This window comes from Carlito syrichta, unplaced genomic scaffold (assembly GCF_000164805.1).
Source record: "Carlito syrichta isolate Samal-C Ts95f unplaced genomic scaffold, Tarsius_syrichta-2.0.1 Scaffold311045, whole genome shotgun sequence".
In the NCBI taxonomy this organism is placed as follows: domain Eukaryota; kingdom Metazoa; phylum Chordata; class Mammalia; order Primates; family Tarsiidae; genus Carlito; species Carlito syrichta.
Window position 1 is genome coordinate 134,615 of NW_007255141.1, and position 14,027 is coordinate 148,641.

Genomic DNA, 14,027 nt, shown 5'->3' on the forward strand with positions numbered 1-14,027 from the left:
AATAGGATTGCTACATTGTATGGTAGTTCTATTTTTAATTTTTTGAGGAACCTCCATACTGTTTTTCATAAACACTGTACCCATTTATATTCCCAATAAAAGTATATAAAGCTTCCCTTTTCTCCATGTCCTTGCCAATACTTGTTATCTTTTGACTTTTTGACAATAGCCATTCTAACAGGTATGAGGCAATATTTCATGATGGTTTTAATTTGCATGTCTCCGGTGATTAGTGATGTTGGCCATCTTTTCATATATCTGTGGACCATTTGTATGTAAATTGTAAATTTTCATCTTTGTTGTTTGCTTTTGAGGATATAGTCATAAATTCAGTGCCTCGGCCAATGTCCAGAAGAATACTTCCTAGGTTTTCTTCTAGGATATTTGTAGTTTGAGGTCTTACATTTAAATCTTTAATCCATCTTGAATTAAATTTTGTAGATGGTGAAAGGTAGGAGTCCAGTTTCATTCTTCAGCATATGGTTAGTCAGTTTCCCTGCATCACTTATTAAATAGGGTGTCCTGTTCCCATTGCTTTTTTTCCCATTGCTTATTTTTATTGATTATATTTATTTATTTATATTGTCAGAGATCAGTTGGTTGTAGATGTATGACTTTATTTCTGAGTTCTCTATTCTGTTCCATTAATCTATGTGTCTGTATTTTGTTTTGGCTACCATAGCCTTGCAACATAGTTTGAAGTGGGAATGTGATACCTCCAGCTTTGTTATTTTTGCTTAGGGTTGCTTTGACTATTTGGGCTCTTTTTTTAGTTCCATATGAATTTTAGAAATGTTTTCTTATAATTCTGTGAAAAACAGCCTTAGTCATTTGATAGAAATTGTACTGAATCTGTAGACTGCTTTTGGCAGTGTAGATATTTTAGGGATATTGATTCTTCTAATCCATGAGTATGGAATGTTTTTCCTTTTGTTTGCAGCATCTATGATTTTTTTAAGCAGTGTTTTGTAGTTCTCTTTGTAAAGATATTTCTCCTCCTTGATTAAATATATTTCTAGGTATTTTGTGGCTATTATAAATGGAATTGCATTCTTTATTTGGGTCTTAACTTGAGTGTTCTTGGTGTATAGAAATGTTACTGATTTTTTAATATTGATTTTGTATCCTGAAATTTTGCTGAAGTCATTTATTGGGTCTAGGAGTCTTTGGGCAGAAGCTTTAGGTTTTTCTATGTACAGAATCATATTGTCAGTGAAGAGAGATTATTTCACTTCCTCTTTTACTATTTGGACATGTTTTATTTCTTTTTCTTGCCTGATTGCTCTGTCTAGGACTTTTAGCACTATGTTGACAAATGCACATCTTGGTCTTGTTCCAGTTCTTAAGGATAATGCTTTCAACTTTTGCCCACTCAGTATGATATCTGCTGTGGGTTTGTCATAGGTGAGTTTTATTATCTTGAGGTATGTTCCTTTGATGCCTATTTGGTGTAGGATATTTATCATAAAGGAATGTTGGAGTTTATTGTATGCTTTTTCTGTGTCTGTTGAAGTGATCATATGATTTTTGTTTTTAATTTTGTTTATGTGGTGGATCACGTTTACTGATTTGCATATGTTGAACCATATTTGCATCTCAGGGATGAAGCACAACTTGACTGTGATGGATAATCTTTTTGACATATGCTGTGTGCAGTTTGCTAGTATTTTGTTAGGAGATTTTGTATCTGTATTCATTGGGAATTTCAGCCTGTAATTTTCTTTCTTTGTTGTCTCTTTGCAAGATTTTGGTATCAAGATGATAATGGTGTCACAGAATGAGTTAAGGAGGAATCCATTCTCTTTGACTTTTTGGAATAGTTTCAGTAAGATTGGTACCAGCTATTTTTTGTACATCTGGTAGAATTCAGCTGTGAATCCAACTGGTCCAGGGCTCTTTTTGGTAGGTTTTATTTATTGATTGATTGATTGATTATTACTGCTTCAAGTTCATTACTCATTATTGGTCTGTTCAGGGTTTCAGTTTCTTCCTGTTTCAATCTTGGGAGGCATTTTCAGGAATTTACTCATTTCCTTTAGATTTTATAGTTTGCATGCATAGAGATGTTCATAGTAGCCTCAGAAGATCTTTTCTATTTTTGTGGGATCAGTTATAATGTCGCCTTTGTAATTTGTAATTGTACTTATTTGAATCTTGTCCTTTTTTTTTTTTTTTTTTGTAAATCTAGCCAGCAGTATACTAATCTTGTTTATCCTTTCAATCAATTTTTCATTTTGTCAGTTCTTTGTATGGATTTTTTTGGTCTCAGTTTCCTTTAGTTCTGTTCTGATTTTGGTAATTTCTTTTCTTCTGCTAGCTTCAGGTTTAGTTTGTTCTTGTTTTTCTACTTCTTTTAGATGTAACATTAAGTTGTTGAAAGCTTTCTATCTGCTTGATATAGGCATTTGCTGTTATAAACTTTCCTCTTAACACTGATTTTGTGGCACCCAGAAGTTTTGGTTTGTTGTGTTTCTGTTTTCATTTGCTTCAAAAAATTCATAAATTTCTGTCTTGATTATGTTGTTTACTCAAAAGTCATTTGGGAACAAGTTGATTAGTATCCATGTATGTGTATGGTTTTGCAATTTCCTCCTGGTATTGATTTCTAGTTTTATCCTATAGTCAGAGAAAATGCTTAGTATGATTTCAAGTTTTTTGGAATTAATTAAGACTTTTCTTATGACTGAACATGTGGTCGATCTTAGAATATGTTGTGTGTTCAGATGAGAAGCATGTATATTCTGTGGTTGTTAGATGAAGTATTCTATAGATGTCTATTAGGTCGAATTGGTCATGTCAAATTTAAGTCTTGAATTTTTTTGTTAGTTTTCTGCCTCAATTATCTAAAGGTGTTAGTAGGATGTTCAAGTCCCCCACTATTATTATATGGCAGTCTATGTCTTCTCTTAGGTCTAGTAGTATATGTTTAGTGAATCTAGGTGCTCCAGTTTTGTGTGTGTGTGTTTGTGTGTGTGTGTGTGTGTGTGTATGTGTCTTGTTTTCTTATTTATTTGAAACTTTATCCTTATGTAATTTCCTTCATTTTTTTTTACCACTGTTGGTTTAAGGTCTGTTTTATTGGAAACAAGTATAATGATCCTGTTCTTTTTTGCTTTCCATTTATGTGGTATATCTTTCTCCATCCTTTTACCTTGAGTCAGTGGATGCTGTTGCAAATAAGATGGATCTCCTGAAGACAGAAGAAGGATGGTTCTTGTTTTTTATCTAATTTGCCACTTAAGCCTTTTAAATTGGGCACTTAAGCCCTTGACATTTGAGGTTAATATTGATATGTGAGGTTTTGTTCCTGTTGTGGTGGTGTTAGCTAGTTGCTTCATAGTATTGATTTTGTGGTTACTTTATAGGATCCATTGGCTATGTGTTTATATGTGCTTTTGTAGTAGGAGGTATCATTCTTTTGTTTCCATATTTAGAGGTCCCTTATGCAGGACTGGTCTGGTAGTGATCAATTTCCTCAGCAATTGCTTGTCTAGAAAATACTTTATTTCTCTTTCATTTATGAAGTTTAGTTTGGCAGTATAAGAAATTCATAGCTGGCATTTCTTTTCTTTAATAATGCTAAAAAGGGGCCCCCAATCTCTTCTGGCTTGTAAGGTTTCTGCTGAAAAGTTCATTGTTAGTCTGATAGAACTCCCATTGTAGGTGATATGGTCCTTTTCTCTAGCTGCCTTTTAGATTTAAAATTGGCCTTCCATATGACCCCACAATCCCCTTACTGGGAATATTCCCAGAAGAACTCAGGTCACCTTATAAAAAAGATACCTGCACACATATGTTTATCACTGCATTGTTCACAATAGCAAAAACATGGAACCAACTGTGCTGCCCATAAAAAGAGAACTGGATTTTTTAAATGTTGTACATATACACAGTGGAATATTATGCAACCATAAAGAATAAAATCATGAACTTTGCAGTAACCTGGATGGAATTAGAGTTTATAATACTGAGTGATCTCTCACAGAAACAAAGAGCTGAGTATCACATGTTCTCACTCATAAGTGGACCTTGAACAACTACTGTATTACTGTAGGAAAGGGATTGAAAGTAACGGGAAACTGCCGGATGGAGATGAGGGTGGGGAGCTGGGATTGACAGTAGTTGATATCTGCCTGGGGAAAGGGGGGCACACCTCATCAATAAGGGTACCTGCACAATGAACATTTGTGTATCTAACAAACTGTACCCTGCAATTTTAAAATAAAAATTAAAAGAGGAAAAAAAAGATTTTTTTCTTTCATGTTGATCTTGGATAGTCTGATGGCTATGTGCCTAGGTGATGGTCATCTTGCATGTCATAGGAGTCCTCTGAATTTCTTATATCTGTATGTCAACACTTGTACTAAAATTGGGGACGTTTTCCTGAATTGTACCCTTAATACATTTTCCAGGTTTCCTCTATTCTCTTCTTCTTTCTCGTAATGCCAATAAGTGGTAGGTTTGGTCTCTTTGTAAAATTCAGTATTTCTCAAAGGCTTTTTTCATTTTTTAAAATTCTTTTTTTTAATCTGACTGGGTTGATTTGAAAGATTGGTCTTCAGGCTTTGAAATTCTTTCTTCTGCTTTGTCTAGACTGTTGTTAAGGCTTGCAAATGTATTTTTTGAAATTTCTGAAGTGAATTCTTCAATTCCAGAAGTTCAGTTTGGTTCTTTCTCAGTGTTGTTATGCCGTCTTTCAATTACTGGATCGTGTTTCTGGTTCTTTGTTTTGGATCTCCACTTTCTTTTGAATTTTATTGAGTGTTATTGCCATTCATATTCTGAATTCTATATCTGTTATTTCAGACATTTCATTCTGATTAGAATCTGTTGCTAGGGAACAGATGCAGTGCATTGAAGGTGTCAAAAACACTCTGGCTTTTTGTACTGCCAGAGTTCTTGTGCTTGTTCCTTTTCATCTAGGGGAACTCACATTTTTTGTTTAGTACTTGCTATTATTGGGGTGGGACTTTTTGAGAGTCTCTTTTTTTCCCCTTGTGGGTATGACTGTGGTGTATGTCAGCAGTCCCCAATCTTTTTTGCATCAGGGACTAGTTTTGTGGAAGGTAATTTTTCCATGGTCTAGATATGGTGGGGAGGGATGGTTTCGGGATGATTCAAGAGCATTAAGTTTACTGTGTACTTTATTTCTATTATTATTACATTATAATATATAATGAAATAATTACACAACTTATCATAATGCAGAATCAGTGGGAACCCTGAGCTTGTTTTCTTGCAACTAGTCAGTCCCATCTGGGGGTGATGGGAGACAGTGGCACACAAAGTGTGTTGCTTATGTTCAGTCTACTTCGTAATCTCATTTTGATTGCTGTCACTGCAGAAAACCCTGCTTCACAAAGATAGTGTTGGAAATTGCAACAGACTTTTCATTGCTTTTTGCCAGTCTCAGGATATTCTGCCTTGACTTTAATCCAGAATTTAATTTAATCCAGAGATTTTAAATTGTCTCAAACATATTTTTAAGGTCACTGTCATTTGAGATCTCAAGCAGTTGATCCTCTTCTAGCACAAAGTCGATTCACCTGGTTTATTCACAAATGGGTCATGGATCTATTCCTTCCAAGTTCAGGGATCTTTTGTGGTTGGGAAGTAATGCTCAAACTCTTTTGAAAGCTGAGATAGGTAATTATGCACCAGCTGGGAGAAAGAAGGTCCGGGCTCAGTCTCTTTCAAAATCTCTGCCAATGTTTGAAACATGTCAAAAATTCAAGTGTTCACTCACTGCCTCCATAATTCCAGGTTGACTTTGAATGTAATCACTTTATCTGCCAGCTTGAACACAGTTGTCTTTCTCCCCTGAAGTGAAAGACTAAGTTCATTGAGCAGGTTGAATATGTCACACAAGTAAGCAAATTTTGCAGTCCACTCTGTGTCACTGAAATGTGATGCCAGTGGTGACTGTTTTTCTAAAAGATATCTCTGGAGCAACTCTCATAACTCAAAAATTCTGGCCAGTGATCTACCTTTAGAAAGCCATCTCTGCCAGGCTCGGTGGCTCAGTCTGTTATCCCAGCACTTTGGGAGGCCGAGGCAAGTGGATTGCCTGAACCCATGGGCTCGAGACCAGCCTGGGGAACTTGGTGAGACCTCATCTCTACAATAAATCAAAAAATTAGCCGGGCATGGTAGCGCGCCTGTAGTTCCAGTTACTTGTAAGACTGAGGCGGAAAGATCGCCGGAGCCCAGCAGGTCAACACTGAGGTGGCCTTGAGTATGCCACTGCACTCCAACCCAGGTGATGGAGTGAGACTCCAACTCAAAAAAGAAAAAAAGAAAGCCATCTCACTTCTGTGTATAAGAGAAGATGTGTATGTTCTGTGTCCATCTCACAGAGCTGTGCAAATAGATATGAAATAAGGGCATGTATTTAATGTGATTGGCAATTTTAACTGCATCCTGCAAAACGTTGTTAAGTTTAGGTGACATTTTTTGGCTAGCCAGCATTTCTCTATGGATGACACAGTGCATAGACTCAAATTCAGAAGTGACCTCTTTGACCTTAGAAGAGAAACTAGAAAGCCCTCCAGTCATGGCAGCTGCTCTGTCCATGCATCTACTGAAACAACATGACCAGTTCAGTTTTCCTGATATGTAATCATTCAAAGACTTGGATAATTCTGCAGCAGTGGTATTGGTTGGCAACAAAAGTGCACATAACATATCCTCATGCACATTCTCCTGAAAAATACATCACACAAAAACAAACATTGCTGCCTTGTTGTCAACATTGGTAGACTCATCAACCTGGATTGTGTACCACAACTCATTAATCCCCTCTAACAGTTTTGCCTCAATATTCCCTGCTATTTCATCAATTCGTCTAGTTATGGTGCTAGCCAAAAGAGGAACACATGCCACCTTTTGTACTGCAGCCTCCCCTAAAAGTTAATAACAAATGTCCTTAGCAGCAGACAAGATCAACTCTTCACCAATAGTAAAGGGCTTCCTAGCTTTAGCCATGTGGTTAGTCACTAAGAATAATGTTCTCCTTGCAGACAAATTTGATGAAATGATGGCCTTCAATAATTGCTTCTGTTCTTCATGTTCATGCTTTTTTCTTTCGAAAAATTCCAAAGTCTTGTCTTTTAATGCAGAATGCTTGGTCTCTATGTGGTGAAGCAGTTTTGAAGGTTTCATAGCTTTGTTAGATAGCCAGTCACCACATATTATACAAAGTGGGCTTGGAGAATGTGAATTAGCTGTTGCAACAAACCTGTAATTTAAGTAGGACTCATAGTATTTTAAATGTAGCTTTTTGTTGTTATTGGCAGTCTTAGAGTCTTCTGCTCTCTCATCATTGGATATTTTCCCCTTTTCAAAGAGACTCTCCTGTGATGTTTGTTTTTTACTCATTTTGACTAGGGTTAACTTGTGTCTTAACAAAACAGTGACTAAGATATGTGCACAGTGTGGGAAAGAGGCACGGACAGAAATGATAAATAAAATAATGGGTGGGCAATGCACGAGCTTAATGTTGGATTCTAACTTAAATCCTGCACCAGATGCACTGTACAATTGAAGTACATCAACCCACTTGCCACTCACTGACAGGGTTTTGATATGAGTCTGCAAGCAATTGATTTATTATGGTCTCTGTGCAATCAAATCTCACTGGTAATGTTCATCATTTGTATTTGCAGCTGCTCCCCAGTGCTAGCATCACCACCTCAGCTCCACCTCAGATCACCAGGCATTAGATTCTCATAAGGAGCATGCAACTTAGATCCCTCGCATGTGAAGTTCACAATAAGATTCACTCTCCTATGAGAATCTAATGCTGTTGATGACCTGACAGGCGATGGAGCTCAGGCAGTAATGAGAGTGATGGGGAGAGGCTGTAAATACAGATAAAGCTTTGTTCACTCACCTACCACTCACCTCCTGATGTGTGGCTTGGTTCCTAACAGGTCCTGGGCCAATACCAGTCCATGGCCCGGGGATTGGGGACCCTTGGTGTATGCTTTGTGTGGTCAATTGGCTTCATTTAGTTCCCTGCCTACCCATTCTCTCCCTGACACATGGATGGCAGGGGTAGAGGTGGCAGCAACTGAGAGGATCCTAACAGTCACCTCTGGGAGTTAGCCTTACCTGGTAGGGAGCTATGGAAGCCGGTATCACACAGTGGACAGATCACCTGCTCTCCCACACCTCAACTGTGGTGTCATCCTGGGGGCACAAAAGCCCCCACTCCTTTTCTGACCTATGTGCAGTGGGAATTGAGGCAGCAGTTGTAGTGACTAGGAAGGGCCCAGAAGCGACCCCTGGGAGCTGGGCCCTCAGAGGAGCGCTAAGCTGAAGCTGAAGTATTCTGGGAGGGGCAAGGCAACTGCACTGTGCCCAGGGCCTGCCACAGAAGCAAGGAAACCTGCCTGGCAGGGAACTGTGGAGGCAAGATGCACATAAAAGTGTCCCACCTTCCTCTCTGGCCCCCGGGCAACAGGGGTGGAGGAGTGCTGAGCCACAGCTATAGTTCTTAGGCATTTCTTTAAAGCTGATCTAGTGGTGATGAATTCCCTTAGTGTTTGTCTGGGAAATACTTTATTTCACCTTCATCTATGAAATTTTAGCAGGATGCAAAATTAATGGTTCACAGTTTGGGGGGTTTTTTTCTTCAAGATCTCTGAAATGATGTCAGAGATCTGGCTTGAAAAGTTTCTTCTGAAAAGTCAGCAGTCTAATAGGATATCCTCTAGACATAATTAGATGCCTTCCTCTTGCTAGTTTTAGGATTTTTCCCCTTAACATTAACTTTAGTCTGATGATTACATGTCTTGGTGAATTCCATCTTGCAATGTATCTACTGGAGTTCTGAGTCTCTTGTATACAGTTGCATAGATCTCTAGCAAGACTAGGGAAGTTTCCTCAATTATTTTCTAAAATAGTTTTTCCAAATTTTTTACTTTTTTTCTCCCTCGTGGATAACTACAACTGTGCAGAGTTGTTTGGCTTTGGTCCTGGGCACACACAGTGACAAAGATACTGCATGAGTTCCTTGGTTGTAGATAGCCTCTGTGCAGTAGCTTTCACGAATGCTGGTTGTAACAGCAATGTACTGGGCAAGTGCGCAGGCTCACTGCCTCTGCAGGATGAGGTTGGTGAAAGCCTCACAGAGCTTACCTCATTCCTCAGCACTGTGCTTTGTCAGCAGATTTTGGTTTGGGTTGTGCAATTTGATGTTGCAGGTAAGGGGTGGCTTACAGTGGTGGCAGAAGTGTTTATGCTTGTTCTTTGTTTACTACTGGTAGTATCTTAGGCAGTGGACTGGTTTTTGGAACACACAGTGCCCTGAGTTCAGCTCTCAGCCCCATGTAGGGCTGAAGTTGGGTGTACTGGTCCAGGCAGGCCCCCTTGGATCTCTGTCACAAGCACCAGTCCTGATGAGTTGGCAGGGGTGTGGCACAGACTCTGTGATGTCCTTGGTGATAAGTAGCCTACGTGTGGTGGCTTTCTCAAATGCCAGCTGTAGTAGAAATGTCCTGGCAGGTGAGTAGGCTTAAGGCCTCCTGAGTATCCCTGGAGAATTGTGGGGGACAGTGGTAACTGAGTCGTGAAAAACTAGTCCTGTGCAATTGTGTCAGCAGATGTTACAATGGTCTGTGCAAGTTGACCTCCTAGCCAGTAGGCGACACATGCTGGAGGGATGCAGCTGTGGTGGCAGCGGCAGTAGGATCTATGTTTGACCTTTGTTAATCAGGAGAAGTACTTGTATGTCTCAGGCAATGGGCAGGGCCATGGAACTCTCGGGGGTCCCTGTCCCTGGTGGGTAGGGGAGGGCAAAACTAGGTGGGGCTGGATCAGGAAAGCCTGTGTTCAGGCTCCCCAATGGCAAGCACAAGTGCCATCTCTGGCAGGGGTTGGGGGAGTACTCAGGCCCTGGGACACCATTCCAGGAAGGGTCAGGGACACCTCTACCACTCCAGAGAGCTCAAACTGGGGAAGAGGGGCAGCCAGGGCTACCCTGCCTAGCAGGCGGTAGTGGACCCCATCTTGACTTTTCAGGTCCCCCACTGGCAACCAGCCACCAGTAAGTAGTAAGCCAAAACAGCCTTCTTAGTCCTAGGCCGTGAGATTCCCTGCCCAGAATAGAAGCCGTGGCTCTCAGGTCACACCCTTCCTAGTGTGGTCTCACGAAGGGTGGGGCACAACAGCATGAACCCACATTACACTTTCCTCTCAGTTCTGACTTTGGGGTTCCTGCTGTGCTCAAGATTATACTACAAACCTCATCCTCAGGTTCCTGGAAAGGGTGCTTGAGTCCTGGGGCGTGAGTCTGGGCCAGCAGAATTGCCCTCGGGCCCCCTGGGTTCATGCACTGGTTGTGATAGGGAGGGGTGGGGTGGTCCCCAGGCCTCCTGCAGAATACTCAGACTGGGACTGTGGCGACCACGCTGAAGACCTGCCACCAGAAAGGGCAGGCCCATCTCAGCAGGAGCAGCTAGGCAGGCAGGTTTGTTCGTACCTCAGTCTTGCAGCAGCCCACAGCAATGGCAGCAGTATTGGTCCCTGAGGTACATGAAAGCACCCAGCCTCCCCGCTCCCTGCCTGGGCTTGTAGTCTCTCATCAACCAAGGGAGTATAGCCGAGCAGCAGCTTAGGCCCAGGGATGACAGGGTACAGCAATGCTCAGTGCCTCAATGCTCTCAGTGCAACAGCAGCAGTAAAACCCTAGAAATGGCAGATAACAAATGAGACTCAGAGACCTCAAGGGGTGAACACAGGCCAGTGTCAGTACAGTCATAGCCACAGCTAGGTCAGGGAATGAGCTGCAGAGCAGTGAGGCAATGAGGCCCCTGTGATGGCAGTCAAATCCGTAACTTTGGATTCAAGAAGCATGGTGCCCAGCAGCCGCAGTGCAATTCCAGGGATGGCAGGTTATAGCCGCAACTCAGGCTCCAGGGGGCAGGGGACATACAGCAGCAGCTCAGATCCCATAGATGGGGAGGCACTGATCCTCGAGGGCAGGCACAGCAGTGATTTGGGCCTCTGAGGGTCGAGCTCACCACAGCAGTAACCCCAGCCTTAGGGTAGTGATGCTTCCATGGCTCCTTTTTAAAGGGAGCACAGCAGTGTGGACTCTAGGAAGCTCCATCAGCTTCATTCAGGGTTGGTGAAGACTGTGGGAGTCCTCAATGGGGAAGGCTGTGGACGTCTGTGGTGCTAATGAGGATTGCAGGGGGCTCCTATTCTCCTTTTCCCTGTGGGAGAAATTTCTCCCAGGGTATCCTTCTTGGTGCTAAGCCTACACTGGGGGGTAGTGTGACTGGGTAAAATGTTTTCTATACTTGTCTATGCAGCCATCCTTGGTTTCTTAGGTACCACAGGGTTTCTGCTGCTTTTTCATTGTAGTCTGGAGCTTTCCTAGAGATATTTTCATTGGCACATATTTGTTTATTTATTGTTTCTGTTGGAGAGATGAGTATTGGGACATCCTAGTTCACCATTTTGCTGATGTCATCTCCTGTTATTATTTTGAACAAATGGCTATTTATTAGATCAATTAGGAGTAAGAAAAATACAATCATCCTTCAATATCCATGAAGGACTATGCAGGAACCCCTGTTTATACCAAAATCTATGGTTGTTCAAGTCCACTATGTCAAATGGCATCCTTTTTGCTTATAACCTATGCATATCCTCCCAAATACTTTCAGTCACCTCTATATTATTTATAATACTTAATACAGTATAAATGCTATGTAAATAGTTATGCTCCATTGTGCTTTATTCATATTATTTTTTAAGGTTGTATTATAATTTTGTTCCAAATATTTTTGATTCAAAAATATTTTTGATTCAATATTTTTGATTCAAAGGTTGATTGAATTCCTGGATATGGACCATCTGGATATAGAAGACTAACTGTAAATGTAAATGTAAATTCACCTATTTCTTCTTTGATGCTCTTCATTTCTTTTTAAAACATTTGTAATTATTTTTTTGAGTCAGAATTTCACTCTGTCACCCAGGCTGGAGTGCAGTGGGATGCTCACAGCCACCCCAGCATCGATCTGCTGGGCTCAGGAGATCCCTCCACCTCAGCCTTCCATGTAGCTGGCCCGGCTAATTTTTTTTTTTAAAAGAGATGAGGTCTCTCCAAGTTGCCAAAACTGGTCTCAAACCCCTGGGCTCAGGCAGTTTCCTCACCTCAGCCCTCCCAAAGTGCTGGGATTACAGACTTGAGCCACCTGTAATTTATTTTTTATTCAAAGAGTACCTATGCAAGCTTGTTCCATAGGAATATTGCGTGATAATGAGGTTTGGCTTTCTGTTGAGTCTGTCACCCAGGAGGTGGACATGGTACCCTGTGGGGAGTTTTCAATGGTTTCCCTCTCTGCCCCCAACCCTCCTTTAGGAGTTCCCTCCTTTAGGATCTGTTGTACCCATCCTTTTGCCCATATGCATACAGTGTTTAGCTCCAGCTTGTTAGGCAGAACATATAGTATTCAGTTTTCTGTTTCTATGATAATTCGCTGAGGAGGATAGTCTTCAACTGTGTCTGTGTTGCTGCAAAGCATATAATGTTATTCTTTTATGGCTGCATAGTATTCCGTGGTGCATATGTACCCCATTTTCCTTATCTAGCCCAATGCTGATGGGCACCTAGGTTGGGTTCATGTTTTTGCTATTGTGGATAGTGCTGCAATAAACATGCATATGCAGGTGTCTTTTTGGTAGAGTGATGTGCTGCTTTAGGTATATATCCAGTAGTGGCATTGCTGGCTAGAGTGATATATCTATTTTTGTGTTCTTTGAGAAACGTCCAAACAGCTTTACACAGAGGTTCGACTAGCTTGTGTTCCCATCAACATTGTAGGAGTGTTCTCTTTTCTCAGCATCCTTACCAATATCTGTTGTTTTTTGACTTTGTATTAAAAGCCATCCTGACTAATGTGAGATGGTATGACACTGTGTTTTTGATTTGCATATCTCTGATTATTAGTGATGCTGAACATTTTTTTTTTCATGTTTCCTGGCCAAGCATATATCTTCCTTTGAGAAGTGGCTGTTTGCGTCCTTTGCCCACTTTTTAGTTATTAGTTTTTCTTCTGTTGATTTGTTTTTCTTTGTAGATACTGGATATTCTATCTTTGTCAGATGCATACTCTGCAAATATTTTTTCTCATTCCATAGGTTGCCTGTTACCTAGGTTGATGGTTACTTTTGCAGTGCAGAAATTCTTGAGTTTGATTAGGTCCCACTTGTCAATTTTGACTTTTGCTGTTTTTGCATTTTAGGTTTTGATCATGAATTAATTGCCTAGGCCAATATCCAGAAGAGTGTTTCCTAGGCCTTCTAGAATTTGTATAGTTTGAGGTTTTACATTTAAATTGTTAATCTATCTTGAGTTAATTTTTGTATACCATGAGAGGAAAGGCCCAGTTTCATTCTTCTGCATATGGTTAGCCAGTTTTTCTAGCACCATTTGTTAAATAGGATATTCATTCCCCAGAGTTTGTTTTTGTCAGCTTTTGTCAAAGATGAGATGGTTGTATGAAGTGGTTTTATTTCTGAGTTCTAGATTCTGTTCCATTGGTCTATGTGTCTATTTTTGTACCAGTGTCATGCTGCTTTGGTTATGGTAGCCTTGTTATAAAGTTTGAAGTCTGGTAATGTGATGTCTCCAGCTTTGTTCTATTTGCTTAGGATTGTTTTGGCTATTTGGGCTATTTTTGCTTCTAAATACATTTAAGTACTTTTTTCTAGATCTGTGAAAAATAATCCTAGTAATTTGATAGGGACTGCATTGATTCTGTAGATTACTTTGAGTAGTGTGAACATTTTAACAATATTGATTATTCCAATCCATGAGCATGAAAACCTCTTTCCATTTGTTTGTGTCATCCTTGTGTCTTCCTTCCTCAAAGGAAGACATCCTTTGTAGTAATATTTTGTAGTCCTTGTCATAGAGGTCTTTCACTTCTTCGGTTAAATGTATTGAAGTGTATGTGTATGTGTGTGTGTGTGTGTGTGTGTGTGTGTGTGTGTGTGTGTGTGTGTGTGTG